Source organism: Oncorhynchus kisutch, linkage group LG1, assembly GCF_002021735.2.
Source record: "Oncorhynchus kisutch isolate 150728-3 linkage group LG1, Okis_V2, whole genome shotgun sequence".
In the NCBI taxonomy this organism is placed as follows: Eukaryota; Metazoa; Chordata; class Actinopteri; order Salmoniformes; family Salmonidae; genus Oncorhynchus; species Oncorhynchus kisutch.
Window position 1 is genome coordinate 17,447,772 of NC_034174.2, and position 9,362 is coordinate 17,457,133.

The 9,362-nt window shown below is 42.1% G+C and overlaps 1 protein-coding gene across 1 annotated transcript in view; it reads left to right on the forward strand.

The window, feature by feature from the left end:
- Nucleotides 1-9,362, forward strand: part of LOC109877935 (SLIT-ROBO Rho GTPase-activating protein 2-like) — a 133,089-nt gene that overhangs the window by 82,298 nt on the left and 41,429 nt on the right.

The window sequence follows — 9,362 nt, forward strand, 5'->3', positions numbered from 1 at the left end:
GAGATGAACCTGGAGAAGAGTCCCCTAAGCAAGCTGGTCCTGGGGCTCTGTTCACAAACACAAACACACCCCACAGAGCCTCAGGACAGCAATACAATTAGACCCAACCAAATCATGAGAAATCAAAAAGATAATTACTTGACACATTGGAAAGAATTAACAAAAAAACTGAGCAAACTAGAATTATATTTGGCAGAATACCTGACCACTGTGACTGACCCAAACTTAAGGAAAGCTTTGACTATGTACAGACTCAGTGAGCATAGCCTTGCTATTGAGAAAGGCCGCCATAGGCAGACATGGCTCTCAAGAGAAGACAGGCTATGTGCTCACTGCCCACAAAAGGAGGTGGAAACTGAGCTGCACTTCCTAACCTCCTGCCCAATGTTTGACCATATTAGAGACACATACTTCCCTCAGATTACACAGATCCACAAAGAATTTGAAAACAAATCCAATTTTGATAAACTCCCATTTCTACTGGGTGAAATTCCACAGTGTGCCATCACAGCAGCAAGATTTGTGACCTGTTGCCACAAGAAATGGGCAACCAGTGAAGGACAAACATCATTGTAAATACAACCCATATTTATGCTTATTTATTTTCCCTTGTGTACTTTAACCATTTGTACATTGTTACAACACTGTATATATATATGTAATTTGACATTTGAAATGTCTTTATTGTTTTGAAACTTCTGTATGTGTAATGTTTACTGCTAATTTTATTGTTTATTTCACTTTTGTATATTATCTACCTCACTTGCTTGCACAATTGGTGGCTGACTAAATACTTTTTTGCCCCACTGTAGGTTCCCCTTACTGACCCAGATCTGTGTGTTGTGTCCTGGTAATGCACAGTCATCCAGGGCAGGGCTGTAAAGGCCTGACTATACCTCTTAGTCTGTCTGTCTGTCTGTCTGTCTGTCTGTCTGTCTGTCTGTCTGTCTGTCTGTCTGTCTGTCTGTCTGTCTGTCTGTCTGTCTGTCTGTCTGTCTCCCAACACTAACGTCGACACTAATATTTACAAGGAACAACTTTGACTTGAAATTACAATCCCAATAAGCTGGTTCATTGTTGACACACTGTGTGTCCGTGTGTGTCCATGTTTCTGTGTGTGTTCATGTTTCTGTGTGTGTTCATGTTTCTGTGTGTGTTCATGTTTCTGTGTGTGTTCATGTTTCTGTGTGTGTTCATGTTTCTGTGTGTCTGTGTGTGTTCATGTTTCTGTGTGTCCGTGTTTTCTGTGTGTGTCTGTGTGTGTTCATGTTTCTGTGTGTGTCTGTGTGGGTACTTATGTTCCTTTGCCAACAGTGCCAGGTGGTGTTTTTGTGCTCTGAATCCTCTGTGGAGTCTTGCAGTGTGTAACCTTGCCCATAAACAGGACACACACAAACACACACAGCAGAGTGATTATCTTTCCCCAGCGTTACGCCTGGTTCTGTAATTCCTCCTGGTGGAGTGAGAGGAGAGGGGAGGAGAGGAGATGGGTAGAGAGGGGAGGAGAGGTGTGGAGGAGGAGAGGAGAGGAGAGGAGAGGGGTGGAGAGGAGATGGGTGGAGAGGAGAGGAGAGGAGAGGAGAGGAGAGGAGAGGAGAGGAGAGGAGAGGAGAGGAGAGGAGAGGAGAGGAGAGGAGAGGAGAGGAGAGGAGAGGAGAGGAGAGGAGAGGAGAGGAGAGGAGAATGGGTGGAGAGGGGAGGAGAGGTGTGGAGAGGAGAGGAGAGGAGAGGGGTGGAGAGGAGATGGGTGGACGAGGGGAGGAGAGGTGTGGAGAGGAGAGGAGAGTAGAGGAGAGGAGAGGGGGAGGAGAGGAGATGGGTGGAGTGGGGAGGAGAGGTGTGGAGATGGAGAGGAGAGTAGAGAGGAGGAGAGGGGTGGAGAGGAGATGGGGTGGAGAGGAGAGGTGTGGAGAGGAGAGGCGAGGAGAGGAGAGTAGAGAGGAGGAGAGGGGTGGAGAGGAACTGAGGAGAAGGGTGGAGAGGGAGGAGAGTTGTGGAGAGGCGAGGAGAGAGGAGAGTTAGAGAGGAGGAGAGGAGATGGGTGGGATGAGGGGAGGAGAGGTGTGGAGAGGAGAGGAGAGGAGAGTAGAGAGGAGGAGAGGGGAGGAGAGGAGATGGGTGGAGAGGGGAGGAGACGGTGTGGCGAGGAGAGGCGGGGAGAGGAGAGTAGAGAGGAGGAGAGGGGAGGAGAGGAGATGGGTGGAGAGGAGGAGGGGGTGGAGAGGAGAGAGGAAGAGAGGAGAGTAGGGAGGAGAGGTGTGGAGAGGAGAGGCGAGGAGAGAGAGAGTAGAGAGGAGGAGAGGGGAGGAGAGGAGAGGGATGGGTGGAGAGGGGAGGAGAGGGAGGGCGAGGAGAGGAGAGAGGAGGAGAGGTTGAGGAGAGGAGAGGGGAAGAGAGGGGAGGGGTGGAGAGAGGAGGAGAGGAGAGGGGTGGGGAGGGGAGGAGAGGGTTGGAGAGGAGAGGAGAGGAATAGTCCTGCAGAGCTTTAATAATACCAGTAATCAACACTGATATGACAGGAAGAACCTTCTGATTAAACAGAGACACAGTCAATGGTTAGAAGGAAGATTGAGGCTCACTGTCGAGCTGTGTGTGTGTGTGTCTCGTGCCGTCCGTCACCAAAGCCTCTCGCCTCTGTCAGATCCTCTTCCTGTCTTAACCCATAACTCCCCTGCTGTAATGTGTGGCCATAGTACTTCCTGCAACATGTTCTATTTTACAGCGAAGGCTTCAGCAGAAGCAAACTCCTTTTTCGGCAACTCTTTCATCCACGCCAGTGTGTGTGCGATTGGCTGGGGAACGACGGCTGGCTGGTGGTATATTGTATATATAACCTACAGAAATTGGTTCAGTTATGGTCTATAAATAATTTGTTCATATGGGCAGAATATTGAAGCCTATATTTGTATGTAAACTAGTTTATATGGTTAAAGGCCGACGTTTGTTCAGTTAATAAAAGATTGTAACGTTTCCTATATCTAGTTTCTACAATGTATTTTTCTGTTAAATAAGTTGCTGATGGTACGGTTAGTGCTACTAGCAGTAGCAGTACCATCAGTAATACTGGCACTAACAGTACCATCAGTAATACTAGCAGTAGCAGTACCATCAGTAATACTAGCAGTAGCAGTACCATCAGTAATACTAGCAAGTAGCAGTACCATCAGTAATATTAGCAGTAGCAGTACCATCAGTAATACTAGCAGTAGCAGTACCATCAGTAATACTAGCAGTAGCAGTACCATCAGTAATACTAGCAGTAGCAGTACCATCAGTAATACTAGCAGTAGCAGTACCAGCAGTAATACTAGCAGTAGCAGTACCAGCAGTAATACTAGCAGTAGCAGTACCAGCAGTAATACTAGCAGTAGCAGTACCATCAGTAATACATAGCAGTAGCAGTACATCGTAATTACTAGCAGTAGCCAGTACCATCCAGTAATACTCGCAGTAGCAAGTACCATCAGTAATACTAGCATCTAGCCAGTACCATCAGTAATGACTAGCAGCAGTAGCCCAGTACCATCAGTCATACTAGCCACTAACCAGTCATCCATCAGTAATACTGCACTAACAGTACCATCAGTAATACTAGCACTAAGAGTCTCACCATCAGTGAATACTGGCACTAACAGTACCATTCAGTAATACTACATAGCAGTAATACTAGCAGTAGCAGTACCATCAGTAATACTAGCAGTAGCAGTACCATCAGTAATACTAGCAGTAGCAGTACCATCAGTAATATTAGCAGTAGCAGTACCATCAGTAATACTAGCAGTAGCAGTACCATCAGTAATACTAGCAGTAGCAGTACCATCAGTAATACTAGCAGTAGCAGTACCATCAGTAATACTAGCAGTAGCAGTACCAGCAGTAACTAGCAGTAGCAGTACCATCATAATACTAGCAGTAGCAGTACCATCAGTAATACTAGCAGTAGCAGTACCATCAGTAATACTAGCAGTAGCAGTACCATCAGTAATACTAGCAGTAGCAGTACCATCAGTAATACTAGCAGTAGCAGTACCATCAGTAATACTAGCACTAGCAGTACCATCAGTAATACTAGCAGTAGCAGTACCATCAGTAATACTAGCACTAACAGTCACCATCAGTAATACTGGCACTAACAGTACCATCAGTAATACTAGCACTAAGAGTACCATCAGTAATACTGGTACTAACAGTACCATCAGTAATACTAGCACTAGCAGTACCATCAGTAATACTAGCAGTAGCAGTACCATCAGTAATACTAGCAGTAACAGTACCATCAGTAATACTAGCACTAACAGTACCATCAGTAATACTAGCACTAACAGTACCATCAGTAATACTAGCACTAACAGTACCATCAGTAATACTAGCAGTAGCAGTACCATCAGTAATACTAACACTAACAGTACCATCAGTAATACTATGAATAACAGTACCATCAGTAATACTAGCACTAACAGTACCATCAGTAATACTAGCACTAACAGTACCATCAGTAATACTAGCACTAACAGTACCATCAGTAATACTAGCAGTAGCAGTACCATCAGTAATACTAACACTAACAGTACCATCAGTAATACTATGAATAACAGTACCATCAGTAATACTAGCAGTAGCAGTACCATCAGTAATACTTGCATGAACAGGATCATCAGTAATACTAGCACTAACAGTACCATCAGTAACACTAGCACTAACAGTACCATCAGTAATACTAGTAGTAACAATTATAGGAGTAATACTAGCAGAAACAGTACTAGGAGTAATATTAGTAGTAACCGCACTATAAGTAATACTATCAGTAACTTTACTATCAGTAATACTGGTAGTAAAGGTACCATCAGTAATACTAGCACTAACAGTACCATCAGTAATACTAGTAGTACCAGTACTTGGAGTAATACTAGCACTAACAGTCCCATCAGTAATACTAGTAGTACCAGTACTTGGAGTAATACTAGCACTAACAGTACCATCAGTAATACTAGTAGTACCAGTACTTGGAGTAATACTAGCACTAACAGTCCCATCAGTAATACTAGTAGTACCAGTACTTGGAGTAATACTAGCACTAACAGTCCCATCAGTAATACTATCAGTAATAGTACCATCAGTAAATGTGAGTAATACTAGTAGTAACAGTGCCATAAGTANGAGAGAGAGAGAAAGAGAGAGAGAGAGGGAGAGAGAGAGAAAGAGGGGTAGAGAGGGAGAGAGAGAGAAAAGAAGGGTAGAGAGCGAGAGAGTGATGAAAAGGGAGGGACAGAGAGGTTGGTAAGGTGGTACAGTATGTGATGCTGAAGAAACAGTAGTATTCTCTTCTCTCCTCCCTCCACCCTCCCCTCCCTCCACCCAAAAAAAGCATTTGTTCGGGACTGAAACAGTGGGTTAACTGCCGTGTTACTCTGGTACTAATTACTGATAGTATTACTTATGGCAGCACTGTTACTACTAGTATTACTCCACATTACTTGATGGTACTATTACTGATGTATTACTTATGGCACTGTTACTACTAGTATTACTCCACATTACTGATGGTACTATTACTGATAGTATTACTGATGGGACTGTAGTGCTAGTATTACTCCAAGTACTGGTACTACTAGTATTACTGATGGGACTGTTAGTGCTAGTATTACTCCAAGTACTGGTACTACTAGTATTACTGATGGTACTGTTAGTGCTAGTATTACTCCAAGTACTGGTACTACTAGTATTACTGATGGGACTGTTAGTGCTAGTATTACTCCAAGTACTGGTACTACTAGTATTACTGATGGTACTGTTAGTGCTAGTATTACTGATGGTACTTTACTACCAGTATTAGCTGATAGTAAAGTTACTGATAGTATTACTTATAGTGCGGTTACTACTAATATTACTCCTAGTACTGTTTCTGCTAGTATTACTCCTATAATTGTTACTACTAGTATTACTGATGGTACTGTTAGTGCTAGTGTTACTGATGGTACTGTTAGTGCTAGTATTACTGATGATCCTTGTTCATGCAAGTATTACTGATGGTACTGCTACTGCTAGTATTACTGATGGTACTGTTATTCATAGTATTACTGATGGTACTGTTAGTGTTAGTATTACTGATGGTACTGCTACTGCTAGTATTACTGATGGTACTGTTAGTGCTAGTATTACTGATGGTACTGTTAGTGCTAGTATTATGATGGTACTGTTAGTGCTAGTATTACTGATGGTACTGTTATTCATAGTATTACTGATGGTACTGTTAGTGTTAGTATTACTGATGGTACTGCTACTGCTAGTATTACTGATGGTACTGTTAGTGCTAGTATTACTGATGGTACTGTTAGTGCTAGTATTACTGATGGTACTGTTAGTGCTAGTATTACTGATGGTACTGGTTTACTGCTAGTATTACTGATGGTACTGCTACTGCTAGTATTACTGATGGTACTGCTAGTGCTAGTATTACTGATGGTACTGTTAGTACCAGTATTACTGATGGTACTGCTTAGTGCTAGTATTACTGATGGTACTGTTAGTGCCAGTATTACTGATGGTGACTGTTAGTGGCTAGTATTACTGATGGTACTGCTACTGCTAGTATTACTGATGGTACTGCTAGTGCTAGTATTACTGATGGTACTCTACTGCTAGTATTACTGATGGTACTGCTACTGCTAGTATTACTGATGGTACTGCTACTGCTAGTATTACTGATGGTACTGCTACTGCTAGTATTACTGATGTACTGCTACTGCTAGTATTACTGATGGTACTGCTACTGCTAGTATTACTGCTGGTACTGCTACTGCTAGTATTACTGATGGTACTGCTACTGCTAGTATTACTGATGGTACTGCTACTGCTAGTATTACTGATGGTACTGCTACTGCTAGTAATTACTGATGGTACTGCTACTGCTAATATTACTGATGGTACTGCTACTGCTAGTATTACTGATGGTACTGCTACTGCTAGTATTACTGATGGTACTGCTACTGCTAGTATTACTGATGGTACTGTTAGTGCTAGTATTACTGATGGTACTGTTAGTGCCAGTATTACTGATGTGATCTTAGTGCTAGTATTACTGATGGTACTGTTAGTGCCAGTATTACTGATGGTGACTGTTAGTGCTAGTATTACTGATGGTACTGCTACTGCTAGTATTACTGATGGTACTTGCTAGTGCTAGTATTACTGATGGTACTGCTACTGCTAGTAATACTAGCAGTAGCAGTACCATCAGTAATACTAGCAGTAGCAGTACCATCAGTAATACTAGCAGTAGCAGTACCATCAGTAATACTAGCAGTAGCAGTACCATCAGTAATACTAGCACTAGCAGTACCATCAGTAATACTAGCAGTAGCAGTACCATCAGTAATACTAGCACTAACAGTCACCATCAGTAATACTGGCACTAACAGTACCATCAGTAATACTAGCACTAAGAGTCACCATCAGTAATACTGGCACTAACAGTACCATCAGTAATACTAGCACTAACAGTACCATCAGTAATACTAGCAGTAGCAGTACCATCAGTAATACTAGCAGTAGCAGTACCATCAGTAATACTAGCAGTAGCAGTACCATCAGTAATATTAGCAGTAGCAGTACCATCAGTAATACTAGCAGTAGCAGTACCATCAGTAATACTAGCAGTAGCAGTACCATCAGTAATACTAGCAGTAGCAGTACCATCAGTAATACTAGCAGTAGCAGTACCAGCAGTAATACTAGCAGTAGCAGTACCATCAGTAATACTAGCAGTAGCAGTACCATCAGTAATACTAGCAGTAGCAGTACCATCAGTAATACTAGCAGTAGCAGTACCATCAGTAATACTAGCAGTAGCAGTACCATCAGTAATACTAGCAGTAGCAGTACCATCAGTAATACTAGCACTAGCAGTACCATCAGTAATACTAGCAGTAGCAGTACCATCAGTAATACTAGCACTAACAGTCACCATCAGTAATACTGGCACTAACAGTACCATCAGTAATACTAGCACTAAGAGTACCATCAGTAATACTGGTACTAACAGTACCATCAGTAATACTAGCACTAGCAGTACCATCAGTAATACTAGCAGTAGCAGTACCATCAGTAATACTAGCAGTAACAGTACCATCAGTAATACTAGCACTAACAGTACCATCAGTAATACTAGCACTAACAGTACCATCAGTAATACTAGCACTAACAGTACCATCAGTAATACTAGCAGTAGCAGTACCATCAGTAATACTAACACTAACAGTACCATCAGTAATACTATGAATAACAGTACCATCAGTAATACTAGCACTAACAGTACCATCAGTAATACTAGCACTAACAGTACCATCAGTAATACTAGCACTAACAGTACCATCAGTAATACTAGCAGTAGCAGTACCATCAGTAATACTAACACTAACAGTACCATCAGTAATACTATGAATAACAGTACCATCAGTAATACTAGCAGTAGCAGTACCATCAGTAATACTTGCATGAACAGGATCATCAGTAATACTAGCACTAACAGTACCATCAGTAACACTAGCACTAACAGTACCATCAGTAATACTAGTAGTAACAATTATAGGAGTAATACTAGCAGAAACAGTACTAGGAGTAATATTAGTAGTAACCGCACTATAAGTAATACTATCAGTAACTTTACTATCAGTAATACTGGTAGTAAAGGTACCATCAGTAATACTAGCACTAACAGTACCATCAGTAATACTAGTAGTACCAGTACTTGGAGTAATACTAGCACTAACAGTCCCATCAGTAATACTAGTAGTACCAGTACTTGGAGTAATACTAGCACTAACAGTACCATCAGTAATACTAGTAGTACCAGTACTTGGAGTAATACTAGCACTAACAGTCCCATCAGTAATACTAGTAGTACCAGTACTTGGAGTAATACTAGCACTAACAGTCCCATCAGTAATACTATCAGTAATAGTACCATCAGTAATGTGGAGTAATACTAGTAGTAACAGTGCCATAAGTAATACTATCAGTAATAGTACCATCAGTAATGTGGAGTAATACTAGTAGTAACAGTGCCATAAGTAATACTATCAGTAATAGTACCAGGAGTAACACGGCAGTTAACCCACTGTTTCAGTCCCGAACAAATGCTTTTTTGGGTGGAGGGGAGGGGAGGGTGGAGGGGAGGAGAGAAGAGAATACTACTGTTTCTTCAGCATCACATACTGTACCACCTTACCAACCTCTCTGTCCCTCCCTTTTCATCACTCTCTCGCTCTCTACCCTTCTTTTCTCTCTCTCTCCCTCTCTACCCCTCTTTCTCTCTCTCTCCCTCTCTCTCTCTCTTTCTCTCTCTCTCTCATCCTCTCTCTCTT